Here is a 26,468-nt window from a genome sequence, read left to right as displayed (position 1 = left end):
CTGCATCTTGTTGTCAAGTATATCCCCAAGTACTTGATCTTATTCGTGACCTGAATTTTCAATAGGTCTGCCAGTTCTTTGTCAAGATCTTTGTTTTATCTTTATTTATTTTCAAACCAGCCACCTTTCCATATGTCTCTATCTTTTCTATCAATTTTGATGCTGTTTCTAGTGGGTCTTCTAAGATAAAAACCAGATCATCTGCAAATGCTTGCAACTTAAATTCTTCCTTTTTAATTTTCATCCCTTTTATATTCTTTTCATCTCTAATATTTCTATTTAGCACTTCCAAAGTTAACACAAACAACAGAGGTGATAGTGGGCACCCTTGTCTTGTTCCTTTTCTTATATCGATAGAATCTGTCAATTCTCCCTCTATCATTACCTTTGCCGTCTGCTTATGATATATAGCTTCTATTGCTTGAATAAATTTTCTAGCAAAGCCCATCTATTCCAGCAGTAATAACATGAATCGCCAATTCACATTATCAAATGCCTTCTGTGCATCTAGAAATATCAGAGCCATTTGTTTTTCAGGATGTGCCTCGTAGTATTCCAAAGTGTCTAAGATTACTCTCATATTGTCTTTAATTTGTCTCTTTGGCAGAAATCCATTTTGATCAGGATGGATAAAGTTAGTTAAGTATTTTTTAAGTCTTTCTGCCAATATTGAAGCAAAGATTTTATAATTTGCGTTTAGTAGAGAAATAGGTCTATAGTTCTTGATTTGTAATGGATTGGTCTCCTCTTTTGGAACAAGTGTGATATAAGCTTCTGACCATGATTTAGGTATCCTCTTCTTTAACATAACTTCATTCATAACTTCTAGCAATGAAAAGTTCAATGATTCTTGTAATTTTTTGTAAAATTCTGCCAGAAGTCCATCTGGGCCTGGTGCCTTTCCATTATTTTGCTTCTTAAGTGCTTCAGTTAATTCCATTATCGTTATATTGCTTTCTAACATTGTTTCAATCTCTTTAGGTATTTGGGGTAAATTAGCATTCTGTAAATATTGTTTAACTCTTTCCACATCAATATTCTCTTGTGTGTATAGTTTCCCATAATAGTCTCGAATGATTTCCTTCTTCTCTTTACTACCATAGCAAACTTGGCCTTGGTGATCTATTAATTGCAATAATTTCCTTGATTCTTTTTCCTTTCTCAATTTATATGCTAACCATTTACCTGGTTTATTTGCATCTTCAAAGTAGTTCTGTTTACCACCTCTAATTTTTTGTGCTAATTCTTCTTTATCTATTAGACCCATTTTATGTTTGGTTATATCCATTTTTAACTTAATGTCCTTTTTCTGTGGCATTTTCTGCAGCTCTTTTTCAAGTCCTTTATACTCATCTTCTAATGCCTTAGAGGTTAATCTTTTCATGGCATTTCTCTGGCATATGCCTTCATTGTATCCCATACATTCTGGATTGATGTATCTTCTTTTTTGTTTTCTCTAAAGAAAAAGGCCAGTTCTTTCTCCATCCACTGTGTGAAGTCTTTTTCCTTTAAAATAGTATTATTTAATGTCCATCTAGATCTTCTTCTTTGACCTTTCCATTTAATTGTCATTGGATTGTGATCTGCCCAAGTACTTGTTTCAATATTTATTTCTTGAATATTAGTTAACAATTCTGTTGACATCCATATCATATCTATTCTGTACCATGATAAGTGTCTATTTGAGTAGAAGGTGTATTGTTTAGTTTTAGCATTTCTTTCCATGTATCTTTTAAGTTTATTTCATCTACCATTTTAAAAAAAGATTTAGGGAGAGTCTTTCTATTTTGCTTTATTGTTTTCTGTGCTGTATAGTCCAATTTATTGTCTACAATTCCATTAAAATCTCCCATCATAACTATATTAACATAGTCCAGTTCAATTATTTTCATATGTAATTTTTTATAGAATTCTTCCTGGTTGTCATTCGGGGCATAAATTGCAATCAGGAGTGTTTTTGTATTATTGTCCATTATTTCCACCATTAATATTCTTCCGTCGTCATAAGTATAAATCAATTTTGCTGGGATGGTCTCTTTAATATATAAAACCACTCCTCTTTTCTTACATTGTGTCAAGGAAGTAAATATTTTCCCTAATTTTGGCTTTATCAACAATTGTTCATATTGTTTTTTAATATGTACTTCTTGTAGGCAGATTATATCAAATTTTAATTTCTCTAATTTATGAAAGGTTTTCCTTCTTTTAATGGCTGAGTTAAGTCCATTTATATTAATTGTAATCAATTTTTTCTCTTCCATGGTTATATTTTGTAGTTAGGTTTGACAGCTCTCGTGGATCTTGGTTCACGTTGTTCTTGGGCTTCTTCCTTTCCACCTACTGCACCTTCTTCTTTTTCAGTCATCATTTGGGAGTCCTCTTGGAATTCAATTAGTGAAATTTCTTTTTCTGCCTCTTCCTCCCCTCTGAAAAATTCTGTGTAAAATGATTCAGTTTTCTCAATTGAGTCAATTCTATATCTCTATTCTTGCCATGTGAACATTAAACCTTCTGGAATCAGCCATCTATAATTCACCTCTTTTTTAAGTAGCAATTTGGTCAAGAATCGGTATTCTCTTCTCTTCTCATCTCTCTCACTCTTCTGGGTATTTGTTTCAAGACCACAATCTCCTTGTCTTTATATTTCAATGTTTTCTCTTTTGCCACTTACAATATTTGCGTTTTAATGGCTTTCTTTGTAAATCTAATGTGAACTTCTCTTGGTAAGCTATTTCTCATCACATATCTTGTGAAGACTCAATAAACCTCATCTATTCCATCCATCATCTTATCTTCAGTTATTTCCAAAGCTTCAGCCAATATTTCTATCATTATCTCTGCTAGATTTTGTCCTTTTCTTCCTCTACATTTTAGAATCTAAGATAGAATTCTGATCTGTCCATCTCCCATCTCAGCATACCACTTTTATCTTGTTCAACCACAGTTAATCTGTTATCAATGTCTCCAATCTTCTTGTCTTTTTGTTTATCTTCTTCTTCAATTTTTTGGAGTCTCTCATCATACTTCATCATCATTTGTTGGATGTTCTCCACTTTTTCATCGGTTTTCCCTGTTCTTTGTTCAATGTTCTCTATTCTCTTTTCAATATTCTCTGATCTTGTTTGAATATTTTGAATTCCTTGCATAATCATCTGCAGGGTCACTTTTTCTTGTTCTTTTTCTTGCCTTAACATTGTCTGTATTGAACGTTGTCCTCCAGATGGTGGAGAGGAAGAAGTAGAAGTTGAAGAACCAGGAGCTGTTAATTTCCTACTCATTGAGCAATTCAAAATCTTCAGGTTCTTCTAAACCTTAATCCAATTGTGAAATAACCAATTGCAGTTCCAAATAAAAATAGTTGGAAAAAAGAAGCCAAATAGTAATAATAATAATAATAAAGAAGAAAAAATTTCTTCATGTTCTTGTATACTTTAATCCAATCGGTTGGTTAGATGACAGTAAAAATTCAAAAATGAAGGAAAAGACCATAAACACACCATAAACACACACAAAAAAGAAAAAGTTGTAAAATCCTAAAAAAGGCGAAAAAGTGAAGAAAAAGGCTAAAAAAAGAAAGGAAAAATTTTTCAGGTTCTTCAACACCTTAATCCAATTAAGAGGTCTCAGATATAAAAGGATGCATAAAAATAAACCAAAACAACAACAACAACAACAACAACACCCCAATATGGAAGGTAGATGGAAAGACAAAAATACCAGGAAGGGAGAGAGAGAGAAAAAAGGCTACTCCCTTAAAAAGAAAAGGAAGGGAAACATTAATACTAAAGCTTTTCCTTTAAAATAAAAAGCAGGCGTAGAAATTTAACTTCCAAAGACAAGAAAAAAGAACAAAGACAAGTTCCAAAGAGCCAAAAATCCAAATAGCTATTACAAAAAAAAGTAAACTGATGAGGAGGGGTAGCACAGCTTAGAAAGAATAAAAAGAGCACACTGCACTTTGTTTAATTATCCAAGGCTCTTGTTATAACTCTCTTCTCCAAAGACTTATCACCTTTTCTTTTCCTAAACTTCAACACCAGACTCCAGCTGTTGATAGAAACCCAGAAGAGCACCTGCAATAATACTCTCCCATGCTCTTCCCCTCTATCTTATCAAACAGGCAATGTCCTTGAAAAAAAGTCTCAGTTCTTTCTCAGCTTTGTCTGGTCAAAAGAAAATAGAATATTTCCAAGCCTCTAGTTGGCAGTGTTACAAAGTTTCTTTAGCTTTCACTTTCCCCCTCCTTTTCCAAGGAAAATATAATAAGAATTAATTAAAAAAAGAAAAAGATATTTTAAAAAAATAACTAAAAGGGAGTCTCTGGCTTAGAATATTATAAAGTCAAAAAGGAGAAAAGAACAGATAAAAAGAAGAGAAAAAAACCATTCCAGTTTCAAAATATAAGATCATGTGTAGAAAATCCAGCAATGAGAAAAAAAAAATATTACTTTGACATTCCTGTTTAAAATCGCCGCTTAGTCACTTCTGTCAAAACTTTTACAGATTCTTTCTTTCCCTTAGGGTGTCCTTTCAAGTCTTAAAATAAAGAAAAAGTTTTCACCAAACCGGCACACTCTCTCTTTCCGTTCTCTTTTGTTTTAGAGCTGTCCCAACTTCAGCAGCTTTAATGGCTGCCTCTTTGCCGCTGGCAAAAAGAGCTTCTCCTGGATCTATCAGAGACTTTGCAATATCCCTGGGATTGACAGGATGCGCTCTTTACATTCACTGTTTCTTCGGGACAGTTTAGATCCACTTGGACCATCCAGGAGCAAAGATATCGACAGCGATCTCAGACCTCCGGGATCGCATGCCGTATCGTCATGATGCCAGCTCCGCCCTCCCATGCTCTCCAATATTTCATGGACAAAATTAGGAACATACTTTCAACATTGCTTTTTCATCCTATCTGCTGTTATTACAGCTTGAGGAACTCTTGAATTATTCTCCAAAGGGACCCAGGGAATTGGGAGAGGCAGGAATGTGAAGAACCTGAGAGAAACATTCTGTGTTGGATGATAGGACCGATGGATTCCTAGACACATTTTCAGGATTCAAAGGAGAGCAATCAAGATATAAGGAGACCATGTCTTATGAAGATACATACAGATGATAGTGAGACCCTGCCTTTTGAAGTTAGGCTGAAGGAACAAGTCTAGAGGGAGGAATTTAAGACTGGGGAAAGGAAGAATAGCAAGGGCAGACATGGTAGCTAAGTTAAGATAGCTTAGCTAAGATAGCTATGTCATAGTTTTGACCAGGGGTGGGATTCTACCAGTTCGCACCTATTTGCTAGAACCAGTTGTTAACATTCTAAGCAGTTCGGAGAACCAGTTGTTAAAAGAAATTACTGGACTAAACCTGTAAGGAAGGCAGGAAGGAAACATTCTGGTGTTGCTTACAGGAACTGCCTCACCATTAACCCTCATTACATTCTTGGCAGGACTAGACTTCTGTCTCAGGAACTTCTCTGGAGTTTTTTCCCCCTCCTTTTCTGATACTTTGCTTGTGTGGAGTGACCATTCAAAGTTACAATGGCACTGAACAAAGTGACTTATGACCATTTTTCACACTTACAACTGTTGCAGCATCCCCACATCATGAGAGGCCAGGGGAGGAGATGCATGCCTCGAAGTGAGTGATATTGAGTTGGCCATGCCCAGCCAATAATATGACCACCAAGCCACGTCCACCCAGTCACATGACCACCAACCACGCCAACCAACTAAGCCACGCCCACAGAACCAGTTGTTAAAAAATTTGAATCCCATCCCTGGTTTTGACTAGGGGTAGGCTTCTGGGGGTTTGCAAGGGTTCAGGAGAGCCCCTAGCTAAGATTCTATGCAGTTTGGAGAATCCCCAAATCCCACTCCTGGCTGGCCCCGCCCATCCTGCCTCTCCCTTCCCAGGAGTCTCCACACGGCCTGTTTTGGATGCAGGTAAGTGCAGGGTGTGTGCGGAGGCTCGGGCAGGGTGAAAAGCGGGCCTCCTGGAACTTTGGGAAGGCTGGAAATGGGCCCATTTCTGACTTCCAGAGAGCCTCCAGAGCTCAGGGAGGCCGTTTTCACCCTTCCAGAGGCTCGAGGAAAGCCTCTGGAGCCTGGGGATGACAAACCCCTCCCCCCGCTGTGGTGCAGCAGGCTGACTAGGCCACGCCCACCATGGCCACACCCACAAAGCAACCAGGCAGAGAACCCTTTGCTAAAATTTTCGAAGCCCACCCCTGTTTTTGACTCCAACTTAACTTCTGTGGAGTTCACGCCATATCTAAGAGATCATTAAAACTTACATGGGTAAGTTTTAGTTTTAAATCTCACATTTTTATTTTTATTTTGCTTGTTTGAATTTGTAATTCTTGTTGGATGAATAAACATTAAAATAAAAGTTCAGGTACATCAAGGTCCATAAGAGAAAGTTAAGACCAGAACCAGAACCAGAGTTAACAGCTGGGACTTAGCATTGCCCTTGGGACCAGAGAGGTGGGTAATAAGGAAAATCATAAAGGTACTTTTTTTTCAAGAGGCAACAGGACTTACTCGTTTTTCTTTGAAAATGTTTCGCTTCTCATACAAGAAGCGTTTTCAGCTCTGATTGGGTGGTGGGGAACGGAAGGATTTAGATTCCTTGTAGACAGCTGGTCATTTGCATTCTTTTAGAGAGTCATGGAGGTGACTTGGAGGTTTATTCATGTCCTCAGGGTCACCTGAGTAGTGCAAATGAGTATGGAGCCTTCTTAGAACTGTAGAAAGGAATGTGTTGTAAAGTGGAGGTAGATGATGTTGTATCCCTCCCCCTCTGTTGAGAGAGGGCTGTTCAATGTTGACATCCCTGGCCTTGATGAGGGTGAAGGTTTGTTCTCTGAGCTTGTGGGTTGGTTTCCCAACATTTTGTTACCAGAGTACCATTAGTAAGATCTTCAGTGGAATTTGGGGGATGTCAGTGTTCTTCTGTTTATAAGGGCTTCAAGTGAGGGTCTTGCGGTGGATCAACTGTGAGTCATCAGTGACAGTCTTGTGGCGGGTCTTGTGATAGGGAGGTTACATCAGGTCAAGTTCATTGGAAGGTGAGGGAGGAGTTTTGTGGGTTGGTTAAGGGCAGTGGTGGGATTCAATTTTTTTTACTACCAGTTCTGTGGGCATGGCTTGGTGACATGTGACTGGATAGGTGTGGCTTTTTTGCTTTTTTGCAGCTACCCCCACCTGTTTTTGGGGCCTTCTGGGCTTCAGAGTAGCCTCTGGGGGGGGCATTTTTGCTCCCATAAGGCTCCTTTAAGGCTCAGGAAGGCAAAAAAAATCAAGGGCTGAGCCCCTCCCTCCATTTTTTGCCTTCCTGGGCCTCAGCAAGGGGAATCCTGGCATAGCTGATCTTATCTGCAGCTGATTGTCGGGAGGGAAAAAAAGAAAGAAATACCTTAGGCAAATGTCAGGTGGGTGGGGTAAAGTGAGCATTGGGCGCGAGGGCCACCGGGTCGGGGCTGTGGCCAGTCAGAACTTACTACCTGTTCAGCGATCCACACCAAATCCTTGCTACCAGTTCTCCCAATCCGGTGCGAACCGGCTGAATACCACCACTGGTTAAGGGTTGGTGCTGTCTCTGGTTAGCTGTGCAGTTGATTTGGTTTCTGAGGGGTTCATGGCTGGTTGTAGGTCAATGTGTCTGTTGATGGAATTGCTTGTGGAGTGCCAGGCTTTGATAAACTCATGAGCGTAGCAGGTGGTAGTGTGGCCAATGATTTTTGTGTTGCTCCAATCGAACTGGTGCTGCTTGGTGTCAGTGTCGGTAGAGTTTTGCCAATATTGCATAGATGGCCTCTTTGACCCTTCTTTCAAACCAGCAGTCCTCTCTGCCCAAAATGTGGACTTTGCTGTCTTCAAAAGAGAGGCCTTTGTCTTTTAAGAAGAAAAGGAAAAACAAGAAAGACCAGTTGTCTCTTGAAAAAGCACCTTTGGGACAACCATGGCCTGGATGACTGAGAATCTCCATAGACATGTAATAAGCAAATAAGAAATGATCCCAGAGAATAGGCATAGAAATATCAGCTGAAGTTGAATAAAGGCAAGTTCTGGTGGAATCCAATTTGTCAGTGGAATGGATTATCTAGGGAGGGAGGGGTCCTCTTTGTCCACCTCTTACTTGACACTTCCAGCAGTCTTTTGGCAGAAGCTGTTTAAATATGGTTCCTGCGCTGAGCAGGCATTTAGACTCAATGTCTCATTGACCCTGGAATTGAGGAGAATTTTCTTAATAGTTAGGACAATTAATCAGTGGAACAGCTTGCCTTCAGCAATAGTGGGCCCTCCATCACTGGAGGTTTTTAAGAGGACACTCGATAGTTACCTATCTGAAATGGTATAGGTTCTCCTGCTTGAGTAGTGGGCTGGACTAGAAGACCTCCAAGGTCCCTTCCAGTTTCTATTCTATTCTATTCTATTCTATTCTATTCTATTCTATTCTATTCTATTCTATTCTATTCTATTCTATTCCATTCCATTCCATTCCTATTCCATTCCATTCTATTCTATTCTATTCTATTCTATTCTATTCTATTCCATTCCATTCCATTCCATTCCATTTCCATTCCATAATTTCTATTCTATTCTATTCTATTCTATTCCATTCCATTCCATAATTCTATTCTATTCTATTCTATTCTATTCTATTCTATTCTATTCTATTCTATTCTATTCTATTCTATTCTATTCTATTCCATTCCATTCCATTCCATTCCATTCCATTCCATTCCATTCCATTCTATTCTATTCCATTCTATTCTATTCTATTCTATTCTATTCTATTCCATTCTATTCTATTCTATTCTATTCTATTCCATTCCATTCCATAATTCTATTCTATTCTATTCTATTCTATTCCATTCTATTCTATTCTATTCTATTCCATTCCATTCCATTCCATTCTATCCCCTTCCCTCTTTATGACAACCATAATGGTCAATGTCAAAGTGGCCGTTCTCCTCAGATCATTCCTAAAACAGAGGCCACTCAATATAGATAGCTCAGAACTTCCAGAACAAGCTGGAGGGCAACTGTACCTGCTGAATTTCTGTGTCTGGCCTTATTTAATGGCATCCTTGTTTACCAGCCCAAGTACAGCACACGGAAGGTGTTTATGAAACTCTCTTCTTTATGATCCGAGCAGTTCCTTCTTTTTATAGCAAAAGTAATAAAGTAGATGGAACAGGAGAAAGTCCAGAGGGGTGGGAGGAGAACCATAAAGGGAGAGACCATAATGGATGAAAAGAAAATTGATTCATTAGTTGCTGCAGTTTCCTGTGCCTGCGAGCACCAGTCATCGCCTGTCTGACGTGGAATCTTCTGCAGATAACAAATCTCCAGTTTAATTAGAGACTCACTGGTAAATCTATCACGAGGCCCAGACTAGTGGAAGTGTAATGGCCTGTGAGCTCCCTGCATGCTGCATATTATTTTATTGTAAGGGACAGAAATTGAAATCAGAAGCACAGAGGAAATGGTAAGAATGACAAGGGGTGGTGGCCAACGAAATCGGATTACATGTCAAGGAACAAATGAGGAAATATACAGCCTTTGGGCCGAGCGAGGAGAAGAGACAAGCGGAGAACAGCACCCGGGTTTCTGCACCCAGTTTGGTGGCTTTCTCATTCACATCTACCCACCGGTGGGATTCAAATAATTGAACAACCAGTTCTCCCTGGGTCAGGTTGGCTGTCATGGGAGGTGTGGCACATCCCCGTCATCCAGTTCTGAGGCACATGTGGGAGGATCCTCCCGCGATGGCCAAGCTGACCCTGGGCGAACCAGTTGTTAAATGACCCCCTTCTGCTATCAAAGTGGATCCTGGGGATTGCGCTGCAATGGAGAAATGGGCAAGAGAGCGGCCGGCATAAGGGAAGGAGGAGGAGCGGGAGAAGAAAGAGGGGAAGTGGCCTCCTTCCCTCTGTTGTCCATTTCTCCATTGCAGCACAATACAGTTCTGCAGGATCCACTTTGATAGTGTGTGTGTGTGTGTTTAACAATCGGTTTGTTCAAATCGGTGCGAACCGGCTGAATTCCATCATTGCATCTCCCATTACTTGCTACTAAAATTGCAGGCATGAACCATTGCCCGAGCTTCTTCTTACCATTCCAGTAAACCATTCTGACTGTCAAAAAGTTTCCCCTGCCAGTCAAGGTCTGATCTAGGGAGCAGTGATCATCGTTCTATCCTAGCTGAGGGAACCAATGTTTATCTGAAAATTCTTCTGTGGTCAGGCACAGTGGTGAAATTCAATTTTTTTTTACTACCGGTTCTGTGGGCACAGCTTGGTGTGTGTGGTGTGGCTTGGTGTATGTGGCTTGGCTGGTGTGTGTGGTTGGGTGGGCGTGGCAGGGGAAGGATACTGCAAAATCCCCATTCCCTCCCCAACCCATTAACCTGCTTTTCAGCTCTGTTCTCTTGTGCAGGGCAACAAAAAAATACCCAGCCAATCAGATGGGACTTGGGAGGCAGCGAATAGATGAGAACAGGGCCAACCAGAGGTGGTATTTGCTAGTTCTCCGAAGTACTCAAAATTTCCCAGTGCTACCTCCATCTTGAGACAGCATTGGCATGCCATGCTAAATCTGAACTAATTCATTGCCTGGATTTGTTTAATATCCTGCAGTTGCTAAAAAGCCAAATGCAAATGCAATCTTGGGTTCTATGCACTTATAGGAGCATAGAATCCCGATATGTGGAACTAATTGTTTTATTCTATCCTGTAAACCACAGTTCAAAATAAAGGACAGTGAGCCACTGCATCCTTTTCAGAGGAGAGCCACCAAGCTGTCCTGTCAAAGTACATGTAGTCCTTGAATTACAACCATTCATATAGTGACCATTCAAAGTTACAATGGCACTGGAAAAAGTAACTTATGGCTGTTTTTCATACTTATGACAGTTTGTAGCATCCCCACGGTCACCTGATCAAAATTCAGACACTTGGCAACTGGCATGTATTTCTGATGGTTGCTGTGTCCCCGGGTCACGTGATCCCCTTTTGCGACCTTCTGTCAAGCAAGATCAATGGGGGAGCAAGATTCACTTTACAACTGTGTTACTACCTTAACAACTGCAGTGATTCACTTAAGAATCTGTATCAAGAAAGGTGTGATGACCTGGGGGGTGGAACAAAGGCAACGCAGTCAGATAAGAACTATATCTTAAGAAGAATTGTATCAAGAAAGGTGTGATGACCCGGGGGGTAGAACAAAGGCAACACAGTCAGATAATCAATAAGAGTCCCTTTATTATCCCCAACTTTGCCCCCAGTGTCCAGGTTACCTTCTGGCTGGAGAAAAACTCTCCCAGGAACAGCCTTTGACTGCAGAAAATTAAGTCCAAAACATGGTCAACAAAAACTAACTATAAGTCCAATCAAGACAAAATGAGGTAATTAGTCTGGTAGACCAGGAGCAAGAATTCCAGATGTGAAGGCAAGGCAACACTCACACAGTTGGGAAGATGCCAGAAACACAAATAAGTCATGACAACACAGGATAAAGTCATGTTTGCTCCCAACAGCCTGCCGCACGCAGCCTGCCTTTCTTATCAACTGTCTTCCCAGCTGTGGCTAATGAAGGGAATCAGGGCCCTTTCCTCCCCCATAAGCCACTCAACCCTTCTCTGTTCCTCCCTGTATGCCCTAGGATGAAGAGCCTGGGTCTTCCTCTGAACTCCCTCTCCCTTGTTTTATCTCTCCCCTGCTCTGCCCAGCTGAACTTTGCCCTTCCCCAGCCTCCTCCACAGCCAATGGAGCCACACTCTCATTCCCTGTCAGCTGTCCAGCTTCCTCCTTGGATTCAGATTCCGACAGGGGCATGACAAAAAGTGGTAAAATGGGGCAAAACTCACTTAACAAATGTTTCACTTAGCAACAGAAATTTTGGGCTCAATTGTGGTGGTAAGTTGAGGATTACCTGTATGTAGATGAAATAGCTCGGCTGGCCCTGTTTTTCCCCAGGCATGGCTGCCCCTGGCCTGTGTCATTTAATCTCTGGGCTCAACTGAAAGGGTTTCTCCTCCTATAATCAGCTTTTACAGGTCATTACCTCCTTCCTCTTGCCACATATTAGTTTTGATAATATTCCTCTTCTTCTCCACTTGTCTTTTACCTCCCCTGCAATTATGAATGGCTCACGAGAGTCACAGGGAACAATAGGGGAACTTCAGCATTGTGGCAGGAGGCAAGGAATGGGTCAGAGAATCCAAAGAGGGAAAAAGCATGGCAAGTAATTGATGGGAGAAAGGTTGTTTTAAATGCTTTATTAAGGAATGAAAAAGAGGAGGGAGAGAGACAATTAAGAACAAGATGCAAAGAACTGACATTTAAATCCCAATAATAGACTTCTACGGCCATTTCCTTCATTCAATAGCAATAGCATTTAGACTTATATACTGCTTCATAGTGCTTTACAGCCCTCTGTAAGCAGTTTACAAAGTCAGCCTATTGCCTCCAACAATTTGGGTCCTCATTTTACCCACCTCGGAAGGATGGAAGGCTGAGTCAACTTTGATCAGGTCAGGATTGAACTGCTGGCTTTGGGCTGAGTTTGCCTACAATACTGCATTCTAAGCATTGTGCCACCTCGACTGTCTAAGACATTCACCTGTTTCCTTAGTTATAAATAAATAAACTAGACCTTGAGAACACCTACTCAAGCAGTTTGCTTGAACAAAAGCCAAATATTATCCAAGGACATAATATTTCAATCAAAAAAGATCTTGACAGACTTGAACAATGGGCCCTATCCAACAACATGAAATTTAACATGTAGAAAAGCAAGGTTTTATACCTAGGCAGGAAATACCAAAGGTACAAGTGCAGATTAGGTGAAACCTGGCTCAAAAACAGTAACTGTGAGAGGGACCTTGGAGGTTACTTAAACATGAGCCAGTAATGTGCAACAGCAGCCCCCCCAAAAACTAATACAAACCTGGGTTGTGTAAACAGAGGCATAGAATCAAAATCATGTGAACTATTAATACTTATTTATTTATTTATTTATTTATTTGATTTGCCAATTGTTTACAAAATAATAAGTATAAGTGTATACATAGTTGTGAATACATATTGTGTGCTCTTGTGTTGTTATGGTTGAAGCTGAAGTATTCATTGACAGGTAGGACATTGCAATGTATGATTTTATATACCATGCTTAAATCAGACCGAAGGCGGCGTAATTCAAGGTTTTCTAGTTCTAGAATTTCAAGTCTGGTGGCATAAGGTATTCTACAACGAGTAGAGGAGTGGAGAACTCTTCTTGTGAAATATTTCTGGACTTTCTCAATTGTGCTAATATCAGATACGTAATGAGGGTTCCAGACTGATGAACTGTATTCGAGTATTGGTCTAGCAAATGTTTTGTATGCTCTGGTTAGTAGTGTGATATTACCAGAGAAAAAGCTACGTAGGATTAGGTTAACAACTCTTAATGCCTTTTTGGCTATGTATTTGCAGTGGGCTCTAGCACTTAGATCATTAGAGGTGAGTATTCCAAGGTCCTTTACAGAGCTTGGGTCATCAACAAGATCTTGACTATTCAGCTTGTATTTTATTTTCTGATTTTTTTTGCCAATATGTAAGACAGAGCTTTATAAATTCTTAGTAAGACCACACCTGGAACACTGCATTCAGTTTTGGTCACCACATTACAAAAAAAAATGTTGAGACTTTGGAAAAAGTTCAAAAGAAGAGCAACTAAGAAGATTAAAGGCCTGGAGACAAAAACATATGAGGAACAGTTGTAGGAATTGGGTATGTCCAGTATAGAGAAAAGAAGAATTAGGGGTGACATGATAGCAGTATTCCAGTATTGGAGGGGCTGCCACAAAGAAGAGGATGTCAATTTATTTTCCAAAGCACCAGAAGGCAAGGCAAGAAACAAGGGATGGAAACTAATCAAGGAGAGAAGCAACTTGGAATTAAGGAGAAACTGCCTAACAGGGAGGACAATTAACCAGTGGAACAGCTGGCCTTCATAAGTTGTAGGTGCTTCATCACTGGAGGTTTTTAAGAAAAGACCATACAGCCACCTGTCTGAATTGGTATAGGGTAGGGGTGGGATTCAAATTTTTTAACAACTGGTTCTGTGGGCATGGCTTAGGTGGTGGGTGTGGCTTGGTGATCATGTGACTGGGTGGACGTGGCTTGGTGGTCATGTTATTGGCTGGGCGTGGCCAACTCAATATCACTCACATCGAGGCATGCATTCCCTCGCCTGGCCTCTCATGACTGTGGGGATGCTGCAACAGTCGTGTGAAAAATGGTCATAAGTCACCTTTTTCAGTGCCATCGTAACTTTGAATGGTCACTCCACACAAGCAAAGTACCAGCAAAGGAGGGGAAAAAAACTCCAGAGAAGTTCCTGAGACAGGAAGTCTAGTCCTGCCAAGAATGTAATAAGGGTTAACAGAGAGGCAGTTTCTCTAAGCAACACCAGAATGTTTCCTTCCTGCCTTCCTTACAGGATTAGACCAGCAATTTCTTCTAACAACCGGTTCTCCGAACTGCTTAGAATGTTAACAACTGGTTCTAGAAAATAGTTGCGAACTGGCAGAATCCCACCCCTGGTATTGGGTCTCTTGCTTGAATAGGGGGTTGGACTAGAAGCTCTCCAAGATCCCTTCCAGCTCTATTCTGATTGAGAAAGAATCTGGGGCGAAGGCAACATAAATGGAACAAAGTGACTTGCAGAGTTTCAACTGGAGTCCTCAAAATAACGAGGAACACTTCAAAATTTTATACGAGGTCTCTCAAAACTTCTGAAAGTTATTTTAGCCTGGTGTTTTTCATGATAATGCTATAGAATGATAATTGCTTTTTGTTGTTGTCTTCTGAGACTTTTCTTGAGGCAGTACTAGAGATTTCCTCATTCAAATACTAGCCCTTCTTAGATTTTTTCCCAGACAACCTATTTAATTCTTAATTATTTACTATTAGATTTTAATCTCACTTTTATTACTTTATAAGTAACTCAAGGCAGTGAATGCTTCTTCCTCCACCTATTTTCTTCACAACAACAATTCTATCAGGTGGGTTGGGATGAGAGAGAGTTGACTGACCCAAAGACACCCAGCCAGTTTTTGTGCCTAAGGCAGGACTAGAACTCACAGTCTCCTGGTTTCTAGGCCAACCCCTTAACCACTACACCAAACTGACTCTCCATTGTTAACTGTTTCTTTCCTACTCCTGGATGCTCTTGTAAAGGGGGATGAAAAATGAAATAATTCTTTTTTATTAGGTATAATAACACAAAAATGCAATAAAACAGATAGATATATTATGTTACATATATTAACAGCTGCAAGGATTTCATACGCACAACTCTGGAAGGAAAAAAGGGTTCCACCGGAAGGCATGGTTATAAAAAAATAATAGATTGTATAGAGATGGACAGGCTAACGATGAAAATAAAAGACAGAGAAGATTCAATTTATTATAGGGCCTGGGATGCCTGGTATGAGTGGTTTAGAAATAAAAATAAAATAAAATGGCAATTAGAAAAAGAATGAGGGAATATGTAAATATGTAAATATACCATGGAGAAGATTGAGATGTAAGGATAAAAGATATTGATTTATAGTAAGAGTAAGATGTAATGGTAAAGGAATAAGTAAATACATATACTGAAAAATGTGAGGAGATGCAAAAGATGTCTTGATGTTGATAATAATGTATAAAGTTTTATTTTATGTTTTTAAAATTTGGAAACTTAATAAAATTTATTTTAAAAAAATAAAATAATTCTAAACAGCAAGCAATGTGATTGTGGGAACAAACATACAGTAAAAGAGGGGAAGGGAAATAATAATTTGCCTTTCACTATTTTTCAACCGAGATTGGCAATTCTTTAGGGCTACCAACTGGCTGAAAGAACTTTCATGCATTTCTCCTCCTTATTTAACAAGCATTATTTCTCAGCAGAGCAAAAGGTGAGAGATTATACACGGACTTGATGTAAAACCGATGAACATCACAAGATGTCAGGATTCATATCTCTAAGGGCCCCATTTGCATTATGATGACACCTGTTGTCATTTTGATATAAACTCAGTGTACTGCAGCTGCCTGTGCTTCTAGAGTGCTTCCAATGTTGGAAGATAATTGGAAGCAACCCATTTAAAGACGATGTTGAAAAAAAAAGCACTTTCCCTCTGAAATAGCATTCCTTGAGACATCTGAATGGTTCCTACCCAGATGATGTTCTGAAAAGTGCTAAAATGTATTTTTCCTCATCCTGTATCAGGAGAGTGGGAAAAGTCCTTGTAAGATGCTTGTCTTGCTTCGTGTATATATTTTTTTCTGAATGCACCTCATTTGTTTCTTCTGTTTATTCTCTCCATCATTTTCTCCCCTGTTCTATTATATAAAGTGTCCAGAATGATTGGATTTTTTTTTAAAAAAAATCCAGGTCAGAGGTTCTCAAACTTTTCTTCTACACAGACCCCATTTAAAGACCTTTTGTGGCCATGGGCCATGGCTTCCCAAAATTTAACTCGATTTAAATCATAGCATTCTTCAAGCCTTCATGACCCCCTTGTGCAGAGGTGGTATTCAGCAGGTTCTGACCAGTTCTGGAGAACCGGTAGTGGAAATTTTGAGTAGTTCAAAGAACCGGCAAATACCGCCTCTGACTGGCCCCTCCCCATCTATTCTCTGCCTCCCGAGTCCCAGCAACAGCTCCTGTTGCCCTGACAGGAGAACGGAGTTGGAAAGCAGGTTAGTGGGGTAGGGAGGGAATGGGGATTTTGCAGTATCCTTCCCCTTTCACGCCCACCAAGCCACCTCCACAGAACCGGTATTAAATTTTTTTGAATCCCACCACTGCAAACATCTGCAGACCATAGGTTGAGAACCACTGATCTATGTAATAAATGAGTATATCTACAAAAATTGGAATTGTGCAAGCCACGGTATTCCCTGTGACAACCTCTGGAAGTGAAAGTTGGATTTTGAAGAAATGAAGACTATTGACATTTTTGAACTTTCTCAGAAGACTTCTCAGAAAACCATGCACCTTGCAGGAGATGAGCAGGCTGAGACTGAGAGAGGGGTTAAACGCATCATCAGCTTGGAATCCTTATTTTCCCATAAGAGACCTAAGTCCAGCACCTCATGAATTCCAGTGAGTCTTATTTCGCACCAGTTTGGCTTGACCATTAGTAGATCAGATTATTGTGTATCATTGTTCAGTCACTGTCCAACTCTTCATGACCCCATGGACCACGTCATGCCAGTCCCCCTCCCCCATGTTCTTTAGAAATTTGCCCAAAATCATGTTCATTGCATCAATGACAATATTGATCTGTCTCATCCTCTGCCACCCCCTTCTCCTTTTACCTTCAATCTTTCCCAACATCAGGGGTCTTTTGTAATGAGTCCTCTCTTCTCATTAGGTGGCCAAAGTATTTGAGCTGCAGCTTTGGTATTTGTCCTTCCAAAGAACAATCAGGGTTGATTTCCTTTCAGATTCTTGTGTATAGGTAGCATGAAACAAACTTTGAGTGCTTTGAACTCTACTTTGGTTCCTGGTTTCTTGTGCCTGAAAGGCATCAAGAAAAGAAATAAATGGATCATTGAACAAATCAGTCCAGAACTCTTATTCGAGTCACAAATGACCAGGCTCAAATGATCCCAGTCTGGATACATTATGCAAAGCCTCGCTTTGAAGATGGCTCTGGTACTGCAAATGGGGAAAGGAAAGAGAAGGAGACAACCTACAGCAAGGTGGATGGACTCAGTTACAGGGGTTACGGATGCACTGTTGGTATTTGGGTTAGAAATGTATAAACCAGGATAAACATTTTAGTACTATATCTTTAAGGGAATGCAAGAGCATGCAATTGGGTGTGGTTTCTCAAACAGCCATAAGATGGGGACAGAAACCTGGGTTGTTTAGTCTTAGTCTGAGTCTCAGAAGAGAGTGTAAGTGTATCTCTGTTTCCTTCTGTTGGAAAGTATTGCCGTTGCTCCATTTCTTCTAATTGACTGATATTACTGGATTTAATGTAAGTTTTTGACACTGTTTTTGACACTGGAATTTGATATTTGGATTATCCCTGGATGAAAACTGACTGATTTTACCTGTGAATGACTTTTGGACTGCTTATCTTGAACTTTGCTTAAACTGTCTGGAAGTAAAAACCTACATTTACTGTACAGTGTATCTGTGTGCTCTGTGTGTATTATTCAAACACTTCTCTCAAATACGTCTCCCTGTATGCGCTCATTCTCCTAACAGGGAATTACCTCAACAAAGACCTCAAGAACCAGGGTGGGGACAAATCATCATGGACAAAATCTATCCATGTGGTCTCTAAGAGTGAACACTGTCTTGATAGCACATAATCCACCAATTAACCAAGAGGTAAATAAGTAATATTTTTTTTAAACCCTTGAAACATTGAAACAAAATGGAGAAGTCATCTCACCATCCTCATACAAGAAAAATCTAGGTCAAAAGATACTTTTTAAGGAGTGGTCGAAAATGTATCAAACCCAGAATCTCCCAAATGCTGAAGGGGAGAAAGTTCTAAAGAACAGGTGCCATCACAGAGGAGGCCATTCTCAAGTTATGTCATGCCCCTGGTGGAGACTGACTCTGAGGAAGAAGAGGAACAGCTAACAGGGAGTGGAAGTGTGGCTCCGGAGGTTGTGGAGAAGGCTGGTTAAGGGCAGAGGCCGGCTGAGCAGTCAGAGGAGGACCCAGGCCCATCCCCTCTCCATCCTAGGGCACGCAGGGAGGAGAGGATAAGGGAGAGACGTGGTCTACTCAGGAGGAGAGGGCCTTGATCCTCTTCATAGGCTGAAGCTGTGACAACTGAATAAGAGTGTGGACATGCGTACGGGTGAACGCTGGAAACAAAGCCTGGAAATATCTATAGTTTATGATTCCTCTGTGAGTTTGGCATCCTTCCCAGTGTGTGTTATCTGTGGATGTCCACTAGCCCTTATCTTGCCTGGTTGGTGTTGATTTTTCCCTTCTTCTTGTAACTGTTTGTGTGGGAGGTTTTTGTCTTCCGTCAAGAATATTCGGAGCTTGGAAGCAAAGTGAAGGGAAAAAAGGGTCCTCACCTGTTTTCTGTGACTATGTTTGTTTTGTACCCCACCCTGGGTCATCCCAGGTACAGAGAAAAGCAACAAAGTTGATTAGGGGACTGGAGGCTAAACTGTACAATGAATGGTTGCACGAACTGGGAATGTCTAGTCTAATGAAGAGAAGAACTAGGGGTGACATGCAGGGGTGGGATTCTACCAGTTCGGACCACTTCAGGCGAACCCCTAGTCCGAAGGTCTGCTGGCAGCAGACCGGTTCGCTTGGACAATCATGTGGGCCCACGCCCACCTGCCCTGGTGCTGTACTTACCTATATATCCTCTCAGCTGAGCAGATTGCTGCTCCTCAGCTGTGTTACTCCCCATTAGTAACACAGCAGGTAAGTTTTTTTCCGGAAAATAGCTCACATGCGTGCAGCGTGCGATCACCGAATTGGTTGTTACATCAGCTGTATCCCACCACTGGTGACATGATAGCAGTCTTCCAATATTTGAGGGGCTGTCAAAGAAAAGGGGGGGGGTGTTGAACTTCCAATTCTATTGTTTTGTTATTCGACTCTCTAGACCAGGGGTCTCCAACCTTAGCAACTTTAAGACTTGTGGACTTCAACTCCCAGAATTCCTCAGCCAGCTTTGCTGAGAGTTGAAGTTGTTAAGCCTGAATTCCCCAACGAGTGTTAAGGAAAACAAACTAAACAGAATGTGTAGCGTAGTCAGATAGGCAGACAGGTAAATGTGTGAGATAAGTTTGTATTTTAGTTAACACACAGTAAAAAACAGATACGCTTGTGCTATCAAAAATATAGTTTATTCCATTAGGAATTATAGCATAGTCAAAATAGTCATGTATCATTTCAGTCAGTCCAGTTGGGTATACTCAATTTGCAAAAGTCCGTGTTGAATAGTCAATGTCAGTTCACTTACAATAAATCAGTCCGTATTATCTCTTCTCTCCGTTGAGAAATCAACACTCCTTTCTCTCCTCCGTTCCAGTAAGGAAAAACGCAGTCATCAATCCATCCAGTAATTAGGGATCATTAAGCCAGAGAGAGAGAGCTGCAATTGACTTGCTTCTTTTATGGTGCTTTTACAACCACACCCTTAATTACATTCTTGTAGTTAAAGTTACACACACTTTAACCAACAAACCATGATAACTTATTTATTATTTTTACCCAAACCAGTTAGGGTAAACAATGTTATCCCTAACAGAAGTCAACAAGTCTCAAAGTTGCTAAGGTTGGAGACCCCTGCTCTAAAGCACCTGAAGCAATGGATGGAAGTTTATCAAAGAGAGATCCAATCTCAAATTAAGGAGAAATTTCCTTAAATAAAAGGAAGGGTTTTTTTAAAAAAGAAGGACAACCACTTGTCTGGAATAGAATAGGGTCTTCTTGCTCAAGCAGGGAGTTTGACTAGAAGACCTTCAAGGCCCCTTCCAATGCTGTCATTCTATTATTTTATTATTCTGATGTAGCGGAAATGAAAGATGCCAAAGGGGGTGTGTGTGAACAAAGCATTGGAATTATTTATCCAACAATGAACTATTTTATTCCTTAGCAAGCTATATTGCTAAAATGCAATACATTCTCCTAGGTAGCTGGATCATTTTCTCATTGGAACAGACTGTTGCAATGTTTGGGTAAGAAACTGTCATACTGCCCTAGTATTTCTCAGTATACAAGCCTTCAGAGCAGTGGGATTATCTGCTGGTCAGGGTATTATGATCAATCTTCCCGTTTGAGCCCAGGGGATGAATTGAACCAGGACATAGCACTTAATCAAATCTTTTGCTGCAATGAGCCTCAAACCCAAATCCCAGATATTTTAGCTGCAATGACAATTGACATCCTGCTGGAACACAGAAGGACCGCTTTCTGCTTTTAAAAGGGCACTGATAGATTCGGCTTAGAGTGTCCATCAGGGAACTAGCTCAAGTCTATAACTCATCCAAAGTCCAAATCTATTGCCTGGCTGTGCTAGCAAGGGATAAAATGCAGCTAGGTCAGCCAGCTGTCTGGTCAAGCCATTTTCATCAGAGGGGAAAAAAATAAGCAGAATCTAGTACAAAATACAGGCAGGTGCTAGCCTATAGACAGCACCATGCTGTCAATTGCAAATATCCAGTTGAAGAAAGAATAATTCCTCTGAACAGATGCTGAATGGATGGATATGGCCGCATGAATATTTGATCCGGAGTTTTTTCTGCACCAAGTTGATTTGACCAACTCTCCAGATAGAATTGACTTTCTATGAACTGCTGATTTGAATGGCAAGTTAAAACCCAGATGCCCCTAAATTGACTTCGATGAATCGGTTGTATCTGATCACAAGTGTTGAAACCATTTCTTCTGAAGTGGTGCAGAAAACTGAAGCCAGCTGAGCCCTTTGCGTGTTCGCTTCAAACCATTCAGATTGAGTCAAGTCAGTTTTCCAAACCAATTTGAATTAGACTGATTTTCCAAAATTGGATGGAGTATTTCCATTGGATCTTGCCTTTTTCACCCAGGCTGAGTGGAGAATCCCTCTCACCACCTGAGTATTTGCAATGTCCACGTCCTTCAAAGATTCCTCATCTGTGCTGAAACAATGAATTGAGAGGATGTTAATATGTTAATAAGGGGGATGTGATGGCTCAGTAGCTAAAACACTGAGCTTGTTGATCAGAAAGGTCGGCAGTTCGGCGGTTCAAAGCCTAGTGCCGTGTAACGGAGTGAGCTCCCGTTACTTGTCCCAGCTTCTGCCAACCTAGCAGTTTGAAAGCATGTAAAAATGCAAGTAGAAAAATAGGGATCACTTTGGTGGGAAGATAACAGTGTTCCATGTGCCTTTGGTGTTTAGTCATGCCAGCTACATGATCACGGAGATGTCTTCAGACAGCGCTGGCTCTTTGGCTTTGTAACGAAGATGAGCATCGCCCCCTAGAGCTGGAAACAACTAGCACATTTGTGCAAGGGGAACCTTTACCTTTACTTTTAGTATGTTTCAGAACAGGTATTTCTTAATTTGGGACTACAGTTGAGACTGGAATTTCCATCACTAAGTGATGCGGTTGTTAGTTAGTCATGCTTGATTTTAACATCACTTATGCGGTAGTCATTAAATGGATCACACAGTCATTAAGTGAATCCAACTCCCCTATTGACTTTACTTCTCAGAAGCCCCCCGGGAAGGTTGAAAACAATGGTCACATGACCACAGGTACTACAAGCATCTTGGTCAAGTTTTTAATTTTATATTGCTTAAATATATCAATGTGTGGACAGTGTGATATCTGGGTATCATACATTGTAGTAAAAATAAACATAATATTATTACTCATGGTTATTACATTTCATTTTCATGGTTTCATATTGTTTAAACATATCTAATACTACTGCCATTCAATTTCTAAACCTCCCTCTTTTTATGACATATATCTTGTTATATTAAAATATGTATATTGTTATTCCCCTCTTATTTCTATTTCTATTTTAACTTTTATTCATGTCACCATAGTATTCAAAGAAGTTTCTTTTCTGCCTTCCATCTTTCACTTGCTTTATTATTCATATTTCCCTTACTTAATTCTTCCCATCTGCATACATCAAAGTTTCATTCTTCATTCTTTCATTGTTCAGTTTTCAATATACAATTCTTATGTCAATTACATTTAAACATATAGGGTAAACCTATTCATATTCCTTCCATTCATCCAATCCATGTAATTCCACTATTAATACACAGGCTTATATTAAAATATATTCTTTCATTATCTCATTGCTCATTGTTTAATTTTATTATTAATATTTATATTATTATTAATTTTATTTCTCTAATTTTCCAATTAATGCTTAGTTTTATTCATAGAGGAACTGCAGGCACCTTAAATAAATGTTGGTTGCCAGGCACCTGGGATTTGATCACCAGTCTGTGAGGATCCTGCAACAGTTGTAAGTGTGAGGACTGGCCATAAGTCACTTCTTTTTCTGTTGTAACTTTGAATGGTCATTAAACAAAATGGTCATAAATTGAGGATTATCTATATAATTTCAGATTCATCTGCTCTGGGTATGAGGGCTTTGGATCTGAATGATAAATGTAATTCAGAAATGTAAGCATCCTTTCCTACGGTTGATCTACAACTGGTGGTATGGAAGGCAGATGGCTAATAATTCTGTGTTTTATATATATATTTATTTTGGTTTATCAACAAGAATAAAATGCAAAACAGAAAAACATACATCCAACATTAACAACACCTGACCCCCACCCTGCAAAAAAACAAAGAAAAAAATATTGATAATAATTCTGGAAGTAATAGACAACCATCAACACAGTGGCTTAGTGTCTAAGAGGCTGAGCTTGTCGATCAGAAAGGTCAGCAGTTTGGCGGTTCGAATCCCTAAGCACCATGTAATGGAGTGAGCTCCCATTACTTGGTCCATCTTCTGCCAACCTAGCAGTTTGAAAGCATGTAAAAATGCAAGTAGAAAGATAGGGACCACTTTGGTGGGAAGGTAACAGTGTTCTGTGCCCCTTCAGTGTTTAGTCATGCCGGCCACATGACCACGGAGACGTCTTTGGACAGCGTTGGCTCTTCGGCTTTGTAACGGAGATGAGCACTGCCCCCTAGAACCGGAAACGACTAGCATGTATGTGTGAGGAGAACCTTTACCTTTATTTTTAAGGCTAGAGGTACATTGGAGGGATCTGGGAAAGAGCTCATTAGCTCATTAGACATTATCAGATCCCCTTAATAACACTGACTTTGGAGGATAGTGACTGTGATAATATTGGAAAAAACACAGAGGAAAGTTCTGCTGACATTGTCCTAGTTGTGTCCTCAGGGATGATGGATGGAAGACCACCACAGCTGTGACTCAATTCTGCTTGAGGGACACCAGGTTGGAGAGTGTTTGAAGAAGCCCCAAGAGATGATTGACTCACACTTTTTTTACCCTGCACCGTTAATCACTGTCATCTCTTTCAAATAACTTAGTTGCAAACAAAGAGCAGGAAAAAGAAAGTGAGTGAAGGAAGGTTGTTTGTTCTTCCCAATCTGTTCTTCCCAATCCTTCACCATCTGTGACTTGGTGAGGCCCTTGTTAGAAAAATGGTAATGTAATCCTGGCCAAAACGAGCAAACTTCATCTCAAAGGTGATTTTCCAAGACTTGGTTTTTCCTTGAAAGGCATTTCGCTTCTCATCCAAAAAGCTTTTTCTGAACTGAAGAACTGAAGAAGCTTCTTGGATGAGAAGTGAAACATCTTCAAGGAAAAAGAAACTCTAGTTGCCTTTTGAAAAAGCACTTTTGAGACAACCATGTGAATCTCCCCAGACTTTTAGCTTAAATGTCATAATTTCAGCCATCATTCTGTAACGAAGTACTGCTTGTTATTAGCCCTGATTCTCAAGTTTCAATCCAGGTTTCAATAGAAGACTGCACATATTAGGAACATTTCTACTTGCATTTCTAATATAATTCATAATTTTTATGGTCACCCCTCCCTTTATCTGCTATTGCTCAAACCTAGAAGGACACAATTTTATTTGCCTTTTGAGCACTGTTCCCCTTTACAGATCCACAAAGCAATTTGAAGAAGGAGAAAAGGCATAATTTGAGATAATGGATTTCTTTAAGCAGCACATGGAGAATAATATGTTGCTCCTTGAAAATAAGTGTAGGGTAACTTTGTAAGCTGTTCCAATTATTATGTATCTACCCTGAGTGGGGCACATTCCTGAATCTGTAAATCAGGTTAAAATCATAATAAGGGGAATGCATAAGTGAACCATTGTGCCTACTGTCCCTGTCCTATTGTCCCCATTTATTTCTACCTATTTCCTATATTCTTACTCATGTTTATACTCATACCTATTAACTTGTAAGCAATTGATAAATAAAATAAATAAAAATAAAATAAATAAATAAAAATTACAATAGAAAAATGCAAGGCACTATTATTGCTATATTCATGTTGGAAGCACCTACCAAGATGGTTGAAAGGACTGGTTGGTGACATCACCGTTGCCCAGGAGAAACCCAAGAGGGCTCCTTTCATGTCTCTGATATTTTCCCACCAAAGTGGTACCTATTTATCTACTTGAATTTGCATGCTTTCAAACTGCTAGGCTGGCAGGAGCTGAGACAAATTTTATCGGAAGCTCTTTCCATCACGTGGCTCACAATCTTGGGTTCCAGACTTGCCAAGACTTCTCAAGGGTCTTCTGACTCAGCATCCTAACCACGTGAGCCACAGCGACCCAAGACAACACACAAATGGAATTTATTTGAATATTAGTAGCTCGGATTGGTAGTTATGTTGTTGGTTTGAGCTCCGAGGCTTGGCAATTTGGTTGCAAACGTTGCATCCCCATTTGGGGTGACATCATCAGTGTGCTTTGGATTGTGCTTGTCTGGGGAGCACTGGCCTTTAAAAACATTTCTGAGTCCTGGTCTGATTTTAGAATATGTGATTGGATGGCTGTAATTACTGAGTCATAGTGAGATTATGTAATTGGCTGGCTGTAGTTGCTGAGTCATTGTCGGGTTATGTGATTGGCTGGCTGTAGTTGCTGAGTCACTTAAAACCAAGCACTATGACTCAGCAACTACAGCCAGCCAATCACACAACCTGAAATCAGATCAGGACTCAGAAAGGTATTTAAAAGCCAGTGCTCCCCCAGACAAGAACAATCCAAAGCGCACTGAAGATGTCTCCTTGAATGGGGACAAAATGTTTGAAACCAAATCACAAAGCTCAGAGCTCATACCAGCAACATAATAACACATACTATGCCTATTCAGGTAGTCGTCGACTTATAACCACAATTCGGTTATAAGTCGAAACCAAAATATCTGTTGCTAAGCAAGGTGGTGATTGAGTGAGTTACACCCAAATTATGATCTTTGCCATGCAGTTGTTAAGTGAATCATGAAATTGTTAAGTGAATCAGGTTTTCTCACTGACTCAGCTTTTTGGAAACTGTCTGGAAAGGTTGCAAATGATGATCACATGACCTCAGGATGTTGCATCTGTCATAAATACAAGTTGGATTAAATTTTGATCACATGACCATGGAGATGTTACAAAAGACGTAAGTGTGAGGGCCGGCCGTAAGTCACTTTTTTCTGTGCTTTGAACGATCACTAAATGAATGTTTTTATGTTGAGGACAGCTGGGAAATCTTAGAATTAAATCAGATAAATATTAAATCAAAATTCTGTAGGCGACCCAGCTAACACTCTGATCTTGGGACCCCAAACCCTAAGCCAAACCCTACCCCAAACCCTACTGATGAAGGAATGCAGTGTTCCATAGAAAAAAGTTTGCCTATCTGTGAACCGCATGGAAGGCAATTAGAGAGGGAAGATGGTCTTAGTGGAAACTCAGTGGAGTTATAGCATGCTCAGTGTT

The sequence above is a fragment of the Notechis scutatus genome, chromosome 2 (genome assembly GCF_049901735.1).
Source record: "Notechis scutatus isolate UNSWTSFEM ecotype Mainland chromosome 2, rNotScu1.2, whole genome shotgun sequence".
Classification (NCBI taxonomy): Eukaryota; Metazoa; Chordata; class Lepidosauria; order Squamata; family Elapidae; genus Notechis; species Notechis scutatus.
This window is presented reverse-complemented; position numbering follows the sequence as displayed.